Source organism: Lutra lutra, chromosome 2, assembly GCF_902655055.1.
Source record: "Lutra lutra chromosome 2, mLutLut1.2, whole genome shotgun sequence".
NCBI classification, from domain to species: Eukaryota; Metazoa; Chordata; class Mammalia; order Carnivora; family Mustelidae; genus Lutra; species Lutra lutra.
The window spans coordinates 17,491,238-17,503,570 of NC_062279.1; the positions used below are offsets into that span (position 1 = coordinate 17,491,238).

The following is a 12,333-nucleotide window of genomic DNA, read 5'->3' on the forward strand; positions in this document are numbered from 1 at the left end:
GCCACTGAACCCTGCAATTCTGCTGAGTCTTTCTTGCTAGTAGAAGAAGCCCTTTCACCCGAGAATGTTAATCTGACTTTGCCTGAAACATGTGTTATGATCTCTCTTGAAGTGTTCCTTGCAAGGCATTGCTGATTCTCCTCACCACCCTACTTTGCTTCCTCAACTGTACGTAGACTCCTGTCCCAGCAGGTACCAAAGGGTGAAGTAGAAAGTATAACCCATGAGGTGCATTGCATACCAAAAGAACTGCATAATTTTTCAAATCTATACAGATAGAAATCTGGGGACTATGTGGGAATGGACCTTAAGGGTGTAGGACCAATTGTAGAAAAATATGAAGTTGAATCAGTCCACATTTATTGATATGGGCCCACTAAACGGATTCTGGATTCAGTATCTTAATTCAAGGGATTTGAAAGGGCTCTAACAGTTTGGTGAGTTGGCTGAATATGGACTCAAAGGTGGTCCATACTAAAGTCAAAATGCCACAACTGCCTTGGTAGATATATTGTATAGAAAGGGATCCAAAGGCTTACCAGGATTGGAATGTTAGGGTAGATTTATCACGTAAGACCTATTCACCCACTCTGGGAGGGTCCAGAGGGAAACACCTTTCAGAATTTTACTTTCAGAAATAAATTTGGGTATGGGGCCTCAGCATCCTTGACCCCTGTGGTTGCTCTTGGTAGGTCAGAAAATACAGTGGGGACTGCTTCCTTCAAACTGGGATCCCTAAATGAAGTGAGGTTAATGTGATCCCGGGATAGCAGGGGCCAAGTGGTGACATTTGGTTGCCAAAGACAACATGGTCTGGTTACAGTAATAAACAGCAGAGATAGAGTAACAGAATCATCTAACTCACAGAGACTTAGGGCATTGGTGTTGATTAAAAAACATAGGTGGGCAGTCTACTAAATTCTTGCTTTATCTGCATAAGTGGAAGAGTAATAGGCTGAATGAACAGAAGTCTAACTCTACCACACTGTCAAAATTTATATTGTTGATCTTTTCTCCAACCTTCCCCCAAAGGACCTATGGCTATTTACTAGGGAGACTGTACACTGCGGAAAGGGAGATAATCAGATATTTGGGGGGATCACTGGACACCGAGTTGACACTAATTCTAAGAGGTCCAAAATGCTACTGTGGTCCACCAGCCAGAGCAGGTGATTAATGGAGTATTAGCTTAGATCTCTCAGTGAATCCAGTGGGTTCCCAAGTGTATCCTGTGACCATTTCCCCAACTCTGGAATGCATGGTTGGAACAGACATACTCAGGAGCTGGCAGAGTTTCCTTAGCGATTCTCTGACCTGTGGAGTGAGGAATGTTATGATAAGAAAGACCTAAATGGAAGTTACAGAACTGCCTCTACCTAAAAAATGGAAAACCAATGGTGGCTGCAGTATGGACACTGGATTAACGGGCCCAAGAGGGTGTTGTGGGGAGCCTAGTAGGAAGGAAAAACATCTAAGTGAGAAATGATAGTGGCTAGGAATAGAGTGGAAATGGAAAAATGAAATGGAGGGACACAGAAAGCTCCTAGAAAAAATGCGCTTAACATGTGTTATGGGCTGAATTGTGTTTCCCCAAATTTCTTATGTTGAAACCCTAACCCCCAGTACCTCAGAACGTGATAGTGTTGTCGCAGATGTTAAGATGAGGTTATACTACTGGATTAGGTGAGCCCCTAATCTGACTCGTGTCATCAAAAAGAGGAGACATGTGGACAGAGTTGTGCACCCAGGGAGATGCCAGTGAAGACTGGAGTCGTGTTGCCATAAGCCAAGGACACCAGAGATTGCCAGCAAAGCACCAGAAGCGAGGAGGGAGGCCTGAGAATGATGCTTCCCTAGTGCCTTTGGAGGCAGCTCGGTCCTGCCAACACCTTGATCTCAGGCTCGTAGGCTTTAGAATTGTGAGACAAATTCCTATTGCTCAAAAAAAAAAAAAAAAAAAAGAATAAAAATAAACCAAAGAAATACTGCATTTCCGGAAGGACTGCTGGTATGAGTGCTACCATCAAGGACTTGAAGGATGCTGGTCTGGTGATTCCTACCACATTCCCATGCAACGAGGATCTTTGGCCTGTGCAGAAAACAGATGGGTCTTGGAGAATAAGAGTGAGTTATCATACTTATCATTAGGGGGTGACTCCAATTGCAAATGCTGTTCCAGATGTGGTTTCATTACTTGAAGACAATACATTTTCTGGTATCTGATATGTAGCACTTGGTCTGGCAAAATACTCGCCCTTGATACCTTCCTTGCTAGTGGCCACCAGAAACCAGTTTGCAAGACCAATGGTACACCTGCATTGTCCTACTTCAGAGGCATATCAACGCCCCAGCCCCATATCATAATTTAGTCTGCAGGATCCCTGATCACTTTCCCCTTCCATAAGATACCACATTAGTCCATGACAATGACGATATTATGCTGATTGGACCCGGTAAGTAAGTAGCAGCAACTATTTTAGATGTTTTAGTAAGAGATGTGTGTTAGGTGGTGGGAAATCTGACAGTGGAATTTCTGGGGGTCCACTGGTGTGGAAAGCTGCTGGTTGGTCTCCTTTATTCAATTGTTGGCTCTAGGAGGGCAGAGATTTTTTTTGGAGGGTATTTTCCCCCCCTGTTTTGTTATATCTCTATTTCCAATGCCTAGGATAGTAGATAGAGTCCCAGCAGGAAATCAATGGGTTAGATGGATTATTTACAAAGGTGCAGACAGATGGAGGGGAACCACAAGAGTGGCATCACACAACAGGGCAAGTAACAATTGGGCTGTTGTACACATCAGCCTGAGAACGATTGAGTAAGGAGTGCAGAGGCATAGTGCCCTTTGTCATCAGTGAGTAGAAGCAACCCATTTTTTTCCTTGGTAGTTTGGATGAATTACCCAAGTCAGTATAGTGATTCTTTGCCTGTTTGTTCAGTAGCATGAGGAGCCCAAACTTGCCAGAGAACAGTTTCAGGTTTCTAGTTCACCAGACAGTGTTTTATGGTAGAAGCATTCCTTCCTTGGGCACCAGAACGTCCAAACCACTGGATTGGTACCATCATGTGCACCTTCTCAGATTTGCTCTCCTGTCTTCCTCTTTTACTCGGTTGGTGTCTCACCCGAGGTCATTTTGCTTTGAGACGAATGAAACACAATACTGCTAGGCATGGATGTAGCTCCCTTACAATTGTAAGGGGCCAGTTCATGGAGCTCAGAAGTTCAGAGAACTAGCTTAGTGGTGGATAGTCCTTTCTGAACAGACAACAGCAGCAACAAATGCGATCTTTTGGTCCCATATAAATGCTCACAAGAGAGCAACCTGAGTGGTAGAGACTCTTAGATGACATTTTCTATGGCTATTACTTAGCCTCTTTCTTCAGCAAGCCCTACTTTTGCTCAAATGGTTGATGAACACAGTGTGGGGAGGGGGATGAAGGTTATGTATAGACTTAGCAAAAGAGGCTTTCACTCACCAAAATTCATCTGGCTACAGTCACTGCTGAGTGCCCAGTCTCCAAAAGCAGAGATCAACCCAGAGCTCTAGATATGGTACCATTTCCTGGGGAGACCAGCCAGCCACCTGGCAGCATCTTGGTTACATTAGACCACCTCTGTCATGGTTTGTCATTGGAATAGACATTTACTCTAGGTTTGGGTTTGCCTCTGCCACTCACAATGCATCTTGGACAAACCATAATATGTGGGCTTACAGAATTCTGTGTTAAGCATCACAGCAGTCCACACTGCATTGTTTCTAAGGAATGCATGTTATAGTGAATGAAGTACAACAATAGAACTATAGCCACATGATTTATAGAGGCCTGTGTCCTCTCCTGGATCCAGAAGCCGTAAATCCTCATGATTTTGTTAGCTCTATGATGCCTTCAGGAAAATGTCTTTTCGTATTTTATTCAGTATTGCTAGTTTCCCTGTGTGATAACATTGGTCCAAATCATCTATCGTTTAATTACTTGAAAGTAGAATTCCCTTACTTTACATATTTGAAGGTAGCTCTATCTTTGACCAAGGTAAACGTCCCAAACACATTCAATTATTTCTTACTTTACCTAGTTTTTAGGTTCCCTGGCCATGTGGTCACCATTCTAAGTTTGATAATATTTATCTTTATTCCCCAGCACAATCTTTTCTAGCTTCCTTATGATACCAGAGGAGAAAAGACAGTTCTTCTCCTTATCTTAAAACATTCACTATTATGAATATTTATTAAGCTAAATTATTTAAATGAAGTTATATTTATTTAGGTTAAATTACATAGTTAAATTAATTTGCAATGAATACTTCTAGGTTATCATGATAACATAAATAGGTTATAATCATAACATACTTTAAGTTATAATCATAATATTCCATAATTAAGAAATAAAAGTAATACAAAATCTTTGTAAAATATTTAGTTTAGAAGGATATAAAGAAAAAAAGCAAAAGAAGTCTGCATCTGCCCTATTCCATACAGCCCTTTCTCTGCTCCCCTCAATGTGGCCTCTTTCCCAGAGGTATCTCTGTTAACAGCATTTGGTTATTGTTCTAGAAATAATACATGATATCAATAATTTTTTTCCCTAAAGAATAGATCTATTTTCTTTTAAGTGTTGCATGTGGATATAGCATAATTTCATCTGTCCATTGCTTTATTTTTAAATGTTTACCACATTTTAGAATTTTTTCCTATTTTTCACAATGCAGTAATGAACATGCAGAGATATCTTTAGCATATATGTTTGTGGTGTGATCACTCTGCAAAGAGAGGATGGACCCCCACTCAAATGATAGACTCACTCCTTACTGTAGTTTAGATCTTTAACATATGTCTGTGTGTGTTTAGATTTGTAAGACATATTTCTAGAGTGATACTATCCATGCTTAAATGCGGCACCCAGACTGAACTCAGGAATGGGATTTACGAGGAGTGCTATTTAAACATGGCCTTCTGGGGCGCCTGGGTGGCTCAGTGGGTTAAAGCCTCTGCCTTCGGCTCAGGTCATGATCCCAGGGTCCTGGGATCGAGCCCCACATCGGGCTCTCTGCTCAGCAGGGAGCCTGCTTCTCCCTCTCTCTCTCTCTGCCTGCCTCTCTGCCTACTTGTGATCTCTCTCTCTGTCAAATAAATAAAATCTTTAAAAAAAAAAAAAAACATGGCCTTCCATCTTTCTGCATGGGTGGGTAAAGTGAGTCACTCTGAAGCAGATCTTTGTTCTAAGATTCTCTTTGTGGCTTTTCTTAAGTAAATAAATATAGGGTAAATAGGCGAGTCATTGCTCTTGAGTATATAATAGGACTTTAAATAGTTTATAAATAGTTTATACTTTAAATAGTATATAATAGGACTTTAAAAAAATGGCTTGATGAAGGCTACTTCTTTTAATATTTTTTCATATGCAGAGATGAAATGTCGTTTAAGAGGAAGTGATTTTTCAGGGCACCCGGGTGGCTCAGTAGGTTAAGCCTCTGCCTTTGGATCAGGTCATGATCTCAGGGTCCTGTGATCGAGCCCTGCATTGGGCTCTCTGCTCAGTGGGAAGCCTGCTTCCTCTCTCTGCCTGCCTCTCTGCCTACTTGGGATCTCTCTCTCTCTCTCTCTGTCAAATAAATAAATAAAATCTTAAAAAAAAAAGAAGTAATTTTCTTGGAGACCAAGGTGACTATTGGAAAAGAATGTAGCCATATTTTTCACCCCTCTCTTTCGGAGTTCCTCATGAATCATATCTCCTGGTTGATTAGAGATAGCTCTTACGGAGGTAGAGAAGAATGAGTTTAGACTGGGGATTCTGGCTTATTATGAAATTCTAGATGCTGTTGGAGGAAATTGGGTTCTGAATTAACTTGTGGCTATGTCTGGAACTGGAATTGCCCCAGCTCTTAACTTACACCAAGGCACAAGGAATGTGCTTTGGAAAAAAATGGCTGAAGGTGCAGGTCTAAACCAGAGAGCTATAAACTGGGAAATCGAGGAATAGGTGTCACTGTGGCCTCCACAGGAATAAGGACTGAAAAGAGCAGTAAAAAAGAATACATCAGCCTGGGCGGTTTTCAGAATGTACCTGACAATCTGGCTGGCTGGCGGATGGATCAGATTCTCCAGATGGCTCTCCAGAAGGCATTTGAGAAGTATGTTCAGCCACTCTGGGCAATGTCCTTGGGATTCTTGGATAAGTGAGGGTTGGTGGTGGGGGAGGAATTGAGGTCCCTTGAAAGGTATTATGCCTCCAGCTAATCTAAAATACTGGAGGGGTTCCTGGCTGGCTTGGTAGGGCATATGACACTCGATCTTAGAGTCGTGAGTTCGAGCCCCACGCTGGGTACAGAGATTACTTAAAAAATAATCTAAAATATTGGGGTTCCGGCCCAGTTTAATTAGGAAAAATAAGAGATGCAACCATATTTGTTCCTCAAGTGGATTACATAAATCATGCTGGTTATACGAGTACAAAGTTCTGTGGATATACCACGTCCTTAATGTGAATGAACATTTTATTATTGCAGACTTTTTGGCAGCCAGCTCTCTCTACTACTTCATATTCAGCTTAGGAGGAGGATAAAAAAATGCCACCCTGTTCCACCATTTTTCACTTTTGCAGTTAACTAAAAAACCAAAAACCAAAAGACTAAATCTTTCTTTATGGAAGACAAGAAAAGATTTTTATGGTTGTTATCACTAGAAATATTTCTACTTTGTGTACCCACAAGAGTCCTGTACTTTAACTAGTGGGCTTCAGGATTCTTGCTTTCTTGAATATTATGATATAATGATATTGATGTTATATCAATATCATAATTGATATGTCATAATTGATGATATAATTGATATTATGAATATTATGGATAACTTTGCAAAGCAGTGCCAGATTTTTTCTTCCCTGAAATAAATTGCTCATGGTATTTCCTAATTAAAAGTTGTCATAAAGTAGCCTGTCATGGCACAAAGAAAGCCCTTAATTTCAAAAATGTGTATTTCTCACCAGCTTTGGTTGCCGCGGTCTGGCTTTTTCTAAGTTCATTTTTTTCGTGTGTCACTAGAGGGCGATGATGCTCCACTAATCAAAGTGGAAAATTACTTTTTCTTAACTTTTAATATTTAACGAGTTCGTGTTGTTGCAGACCTGCTAGATAGATTATTTATTTCCTCCCAGACTGTTACCAGAATATAAAGGTTGCTTGTATTAGAGTGGTTTTTCACACACAATGTCTCTGATATTCTATTATAATGATAGAACCAACATGGTCTGCTATCCCTGGTCTCCCATTTCCAGTCACAGAGGACTTAACTCTTTTCCCCGTGTAAAAATATATCCAGATTCTGATGACTTCTCATCTTTTCCATGGTCTCCACTCAGGCTCAAGCTACCATCATCTGTCACCTCCGTGCGGTCTACGCTAACTACTTGCGTCAGTTAGGCTAGCATGTTCTGCAGTAACAAACAACCCCCACAGCTCGTTTACATAATCAAGGCATAGCTCACACGGAGTGTCTTACACAGGTTGTCAGGGCTTCTGCTCACCACAGTTCCTTGGGGATCCTGGCTGGCGGGAGCTTCCATTTGGCATGTTTTTCTGCAGTTGCTGCAGCAGAGGGAAAGGCACGTGGGGAATCGTGCACTATTCTTACAGTTTCTGTCTAGGAATGACAGATGCCATTCTTCTCTTCATTGGCCAAAACTAGCCACATGCCTATAGCTAATGTGTATATGGTAAGAAAGTACAATCCTAGCATGGGATTGTACTCTAGTACTCTAGAGTACTAGCGATTACTTAAAATTTCTAAGTCCCTATTTTTGCCCTAGGACTTTGCATCTTCCTTTTGCATTTTCCCCCCAGAGCATGTATAATTTTCTAACTTATTAATTAATCTACCTTATTATTTTTTCCATTATATATTTTCTATTTATGTCTATATTGTTCTATACTATACCCACATTGCTTAGAACAGCGATGGTCTTATAGTAGGTGTTCATATTTTCTTAGCCGACTAGAAGTTATCCATTCAATTTTTCTTACGTTTAGCTTGCTTCTTGGTTTCAAAAGTCTGAAATTGGGGCCCGTGGCTGGCTCAGTCAGAAGAGCATATGACTCTTGATCTCAGGGTTGGGAGTTCTACACTGGGTACAGAGCTTACTTAAATAAATAAAACTAAAAAAAAAAAAAAGAAAGTTGGAAATTAATCGTTAAAATCAACCTCCTCCAGAACTATGTATGTAAAAAAAAACAAAAACAAACCCTTTAATCTTAAATTACTCCCAGTAATATGTTATACTTAGTATTCTAGCTCTGCGATATTTTATTCCCCTGCAAATTTATCACTTTTTATTACTGGTTTATATGATAGATTAGTCAAGTTTCTCCAGAGAAACAGAAACAGGATATGTATGTGGAGGATATATATATATATATATACACACATATACACACATACACACACACACATATGTATACATACGTGTGTGTGTGTAAATATAGAATATATACACACACACAAAATATATGTATATATGTGTGCCTATATCTGTCTGTATCTATATATCTTTCACTATTGCATATGTGTTGAGGACACAGAATTCTCATAGTTTCCAGTTTGGGGGGCTTATGCATTTTTTTTCCTGCTTAGAAAATTGAGGAATTGAGGGGCGCCTGGGTGGCTCAGTGGGTTAAAGCCTCTGCCTTCAGCTCAGGTCATGATTCCAGGGTCCTGGGATGGAGCCCCGCATCGGGCTCTCTGCTCGGCAGGGAGCCCGCTTCCTCCTCTCTCTCTCTGCCTGCCTCGCTGCCTACCTGTGATCTCTATCTGTCAAAAAAAAAAAAAAAAAAAAATCTTTATTAAAAAAAAAAAAGAAAATTGAGGAATTGAGGAATTGGCTCCTTATAAGGAATTGGCCCACACAATTATTGAAGCCGAGAAGTCCCATGATCTGTCTGCAAGCTGGAGACCCAGGAGAGCCATTTGTGTAATTCAGTCTGAATCTGAAGGCCTGAGAGCCAAGGGAGCAGATGGTTTAAATCTCAGTCTTAGGGCTGGAAAAGATGAGATGGTAAGTCCCAACTCACCCAAGCAGGCAGGAAGCAAAAGGAGGCGAATTCCTCTTTCTTTTGCCTCTGTTCTATTCCAGCTTTCAATGGATTGGGTGGTGCCCGCTGGGACTGGGGAAGGCAGTCTACATTCAAATGATAATCTCATCCAGAAACAGCCTCACAGACACACCCAGAAACAGTGATTAACCTGAGCACCCCGTGGCCAGTCAAGATGACTCATTAAAATTAAGCATTCTATATGGTCAGCTGAAGCTGATTAGATTTATCCACATTTGACCACATTTTACATTTTACTTCTTTCCTCTAGTTCCTTTTCCTTTTTTTTTTCCCCCCTAAATTCTATCCCTTGGCATTTGTTTCAATCAAAGTTTGACAGAGGTCAACTCTCTCTTTCTTTGCCTTACAATGTCTTTCATTTGCTCTCATTTTTTTACTGACAGCTTCTCTCTCTTGTACTGAATTCTAGGTGACAACGATTTTCTTTTTCACTTTGGAGATATTCTCCGCTTTTGTTTCTATTGTTGAGAAGTCTTCTTTTCCTCATTCCTTTGTAGGTAATCTATTCTTTTTCTTGGTGTTTAAAATATTTTGTCTTAGTGTCTTACAGTTTACTATAATGTGAGGAGGTATTAAGATTTCTTTCTTTTTTTTTTAAAGATTTTATTTATTCATTGACAGAGAAAGATCACAAGTAGGCAGAGAGGCAGGCAGGCAGAGAGAGAGAGAGAGAGAGAAGCAGGCTCCCCGCTGAGCAAAGAGCCTGATGCGGGGCTTGATCCCAGGACTCTGAGACCTGAGCCGAAGGCAGCTGCTTAACCCACTGAGCCACACAGGCACGCTGGTATTAAGATTTCTGTATTAATTACTTGGTATTTTTTTGTGGTTCCTAAGTCTGAGGATGCAAGTGTTTCACTAGTTCTAGAAAATTCTCAGCCATCTCTCTCTGAATATTATCTCTCACATCTATTTTTTCTGGAATTCCTATTAGACATATGTTTATCTTCTTATTTTATCTTCTGTGTCTCTTAAACTCTAATATTTTCCGTCTTCTATCTCTGTTACATTTTGTGTAATTTCCTTAGTTCTGTTTCCTTCTTCATCTGTGTCTAATCTGCTGCCTAGTTTGACTAATGGGTTTTTTGTTTCCGAGATTACATTTTCATTTCTAGAAGTTTTTTCCATTGTCTTATCTTCTCATGTTTTAATTCCTTTCTGAAATGTCATTAATCATTTTATAGTCTTCATTTGATCAAATATTAAAGTATCTGAGGTTCCGAGGGCCTGATTTCCCTACACCTGAACTTTATTACATACTTGTTACATACATACATTCATATTTACATACATACTGTCTATCCTGGAAGCCATTTATGCATTAGTTTTGGCTTGAGAGTTCCTAGACTCTCATGTAGCTTTAATCCATAATTGGACAAAAGGAAACTCCTTTTGTTCCTACTTAGGATCTAGGCCAAAAGAGACAAGCTTCTACACCATCTCCTCATGCTGGTAAAATTTAAGTTTCAACTCCCTCTTTGAGAGTCTTAAGACCTTTTGCTTCGTCATCAAGTGTACATTAAAACCAAATTCCCTAGATTAGTCAAAGTGGAAATAAAGCCTCCCAGTCTAGATTAGCTGCCCCATCTGCTCAATCATATACTGCTCTGGCTTTTAGTAACCTCTTCCTATCTGGCCTTTGGGAATTTCTATCACTTCCCCATGAGCATTGAAAAGGATGTTTCACCTGGCATTCCCCTGTGTTAGTGGTGGGAGGTGTTTTCAGAATATTAAGTCAGTCCTAGTAATAAAACTAGAAATTCTCTGTTCTGTGTAATCTGTCAAAAGACTTTATATCATTCATCGCAGACTAATTTACATCAACAGCACACACTACAGAGATGCATGGTGCACGGCACACGTAGTTATGCATGTGCTCTCGCTTTCTCTCTTTTATTTTCCAGTCCCTTAACCCTATGGAGAGCTCTTAATTATAATTATATGTAGATTCTTAATTATAAGCAATACTGCATAACTGAGCTTATCACATCTGCAAATACAGAACTTAACAAGTCTGTTGCAAGTGATAAACTCACCATTAGCATCTATGTGTCCCTTTATCCTGTTAGAGGGCCTAAGTAAAAAAGGGGAAGTTTGAATATCTAGAAAAAAGCTTTGCGCAGTGGCAGTATCGTAGCCAATGAGGTTTATCCAAGGTGCGATTATTGCTAATTGAATATCTAGAAAAGTACATGGAACCAGTGGGAGCTTTTTACTTTATTTCCCCGTTTATCAAGAGAAATTTTGTAGGAAGACCACGGGGTGGTTAATACCTGCACGGTTAGAAAGCCTGTGTTTGAATCTAGACTTTGCCAGTCTCTGACACTGAACAACTTACCTGATCTCTTTATGCTTCAGTCTTCACATCTGTGAAATGGGAGAGTTCAAAGGTCGTGAGCACTGAATGAATGAGTATAGTGCTTGGCATATAGAAAGATCTCAAGAATATGTTAGTTATTACAATTATTATTATCATTATTTATCTTTATTCTTGACAAAACTCATCTGCCTCCAGACAGCCTCTGAGGGCCTGTGCATGAGGCTGAACTACATGAAACTGTCATGATTTTAGGTAAAAAATCATCAAAGTTTGGTAATTCCATATGCTTTGTTTCAGAGGAATGCTAATTTGAAGTTGTTAGAGGAAGAAACATTAGAAGGAAGGCATTTTAATAACAGAAATACAGATGAGGGCTCACTCTCTGGGGGACATTCCCAAAAGTCCCCAGGTGTTGAATTGTGCTCCTCTGAATGCCCCATTGGCTGGGCATTTCTTCAATATTAAAAAAAATTTTTTTTAGTTACCTAATTTTAAGTTTGCCTAATTTAGTTAAAGTTTTACCAGAAAGTTGCAGGAAAGTTACGCATTTCAGTGTATTGAACTGGCCCTATATATCTGAAAAAAAAATCTCATTTTGGAAGGGATCATTGAGAATAGCAGCCAGCCAGCTTGTTAGTTACTTGGCCGGGCACCTCGTTAGCGAGATCCTAAGGTGTCCCGCTGCGTGACGAGGAAAAAGAATTGAGAGTGAATTTACATGCTTCTAGATCTGATCTTCTTGTTAACTGGGGACAGCTGATTAGTAACTAGGGAGAAAAGAAATGTCCTGTGGGGTGGCCCACAGGGAGTAATGCGTAATTAGAAGCTGCATCCCTTGCCAAACAGAGAGCTGATACCCGACGGTTGATGAATAACCTCCCGACACTGGGAGTTGGAATTTAGCCTAATTTCTGTC

The 12,333-nt window shown here is 40.1% G+C and overlaps 1 pseudogene; it reads left to right on the top strand.

Moving 5' to 3' along the window:
* Positions 1–11,208: 11,208 nt before the first annotated feature.
* Positions 11,209–11,361, top strand: LOC125094482 (uncharacterized; annotated as a pseudogene).
* The last annotated feature ends 972 nt before the right edge of the window (positions 11,362–12,333 follow it).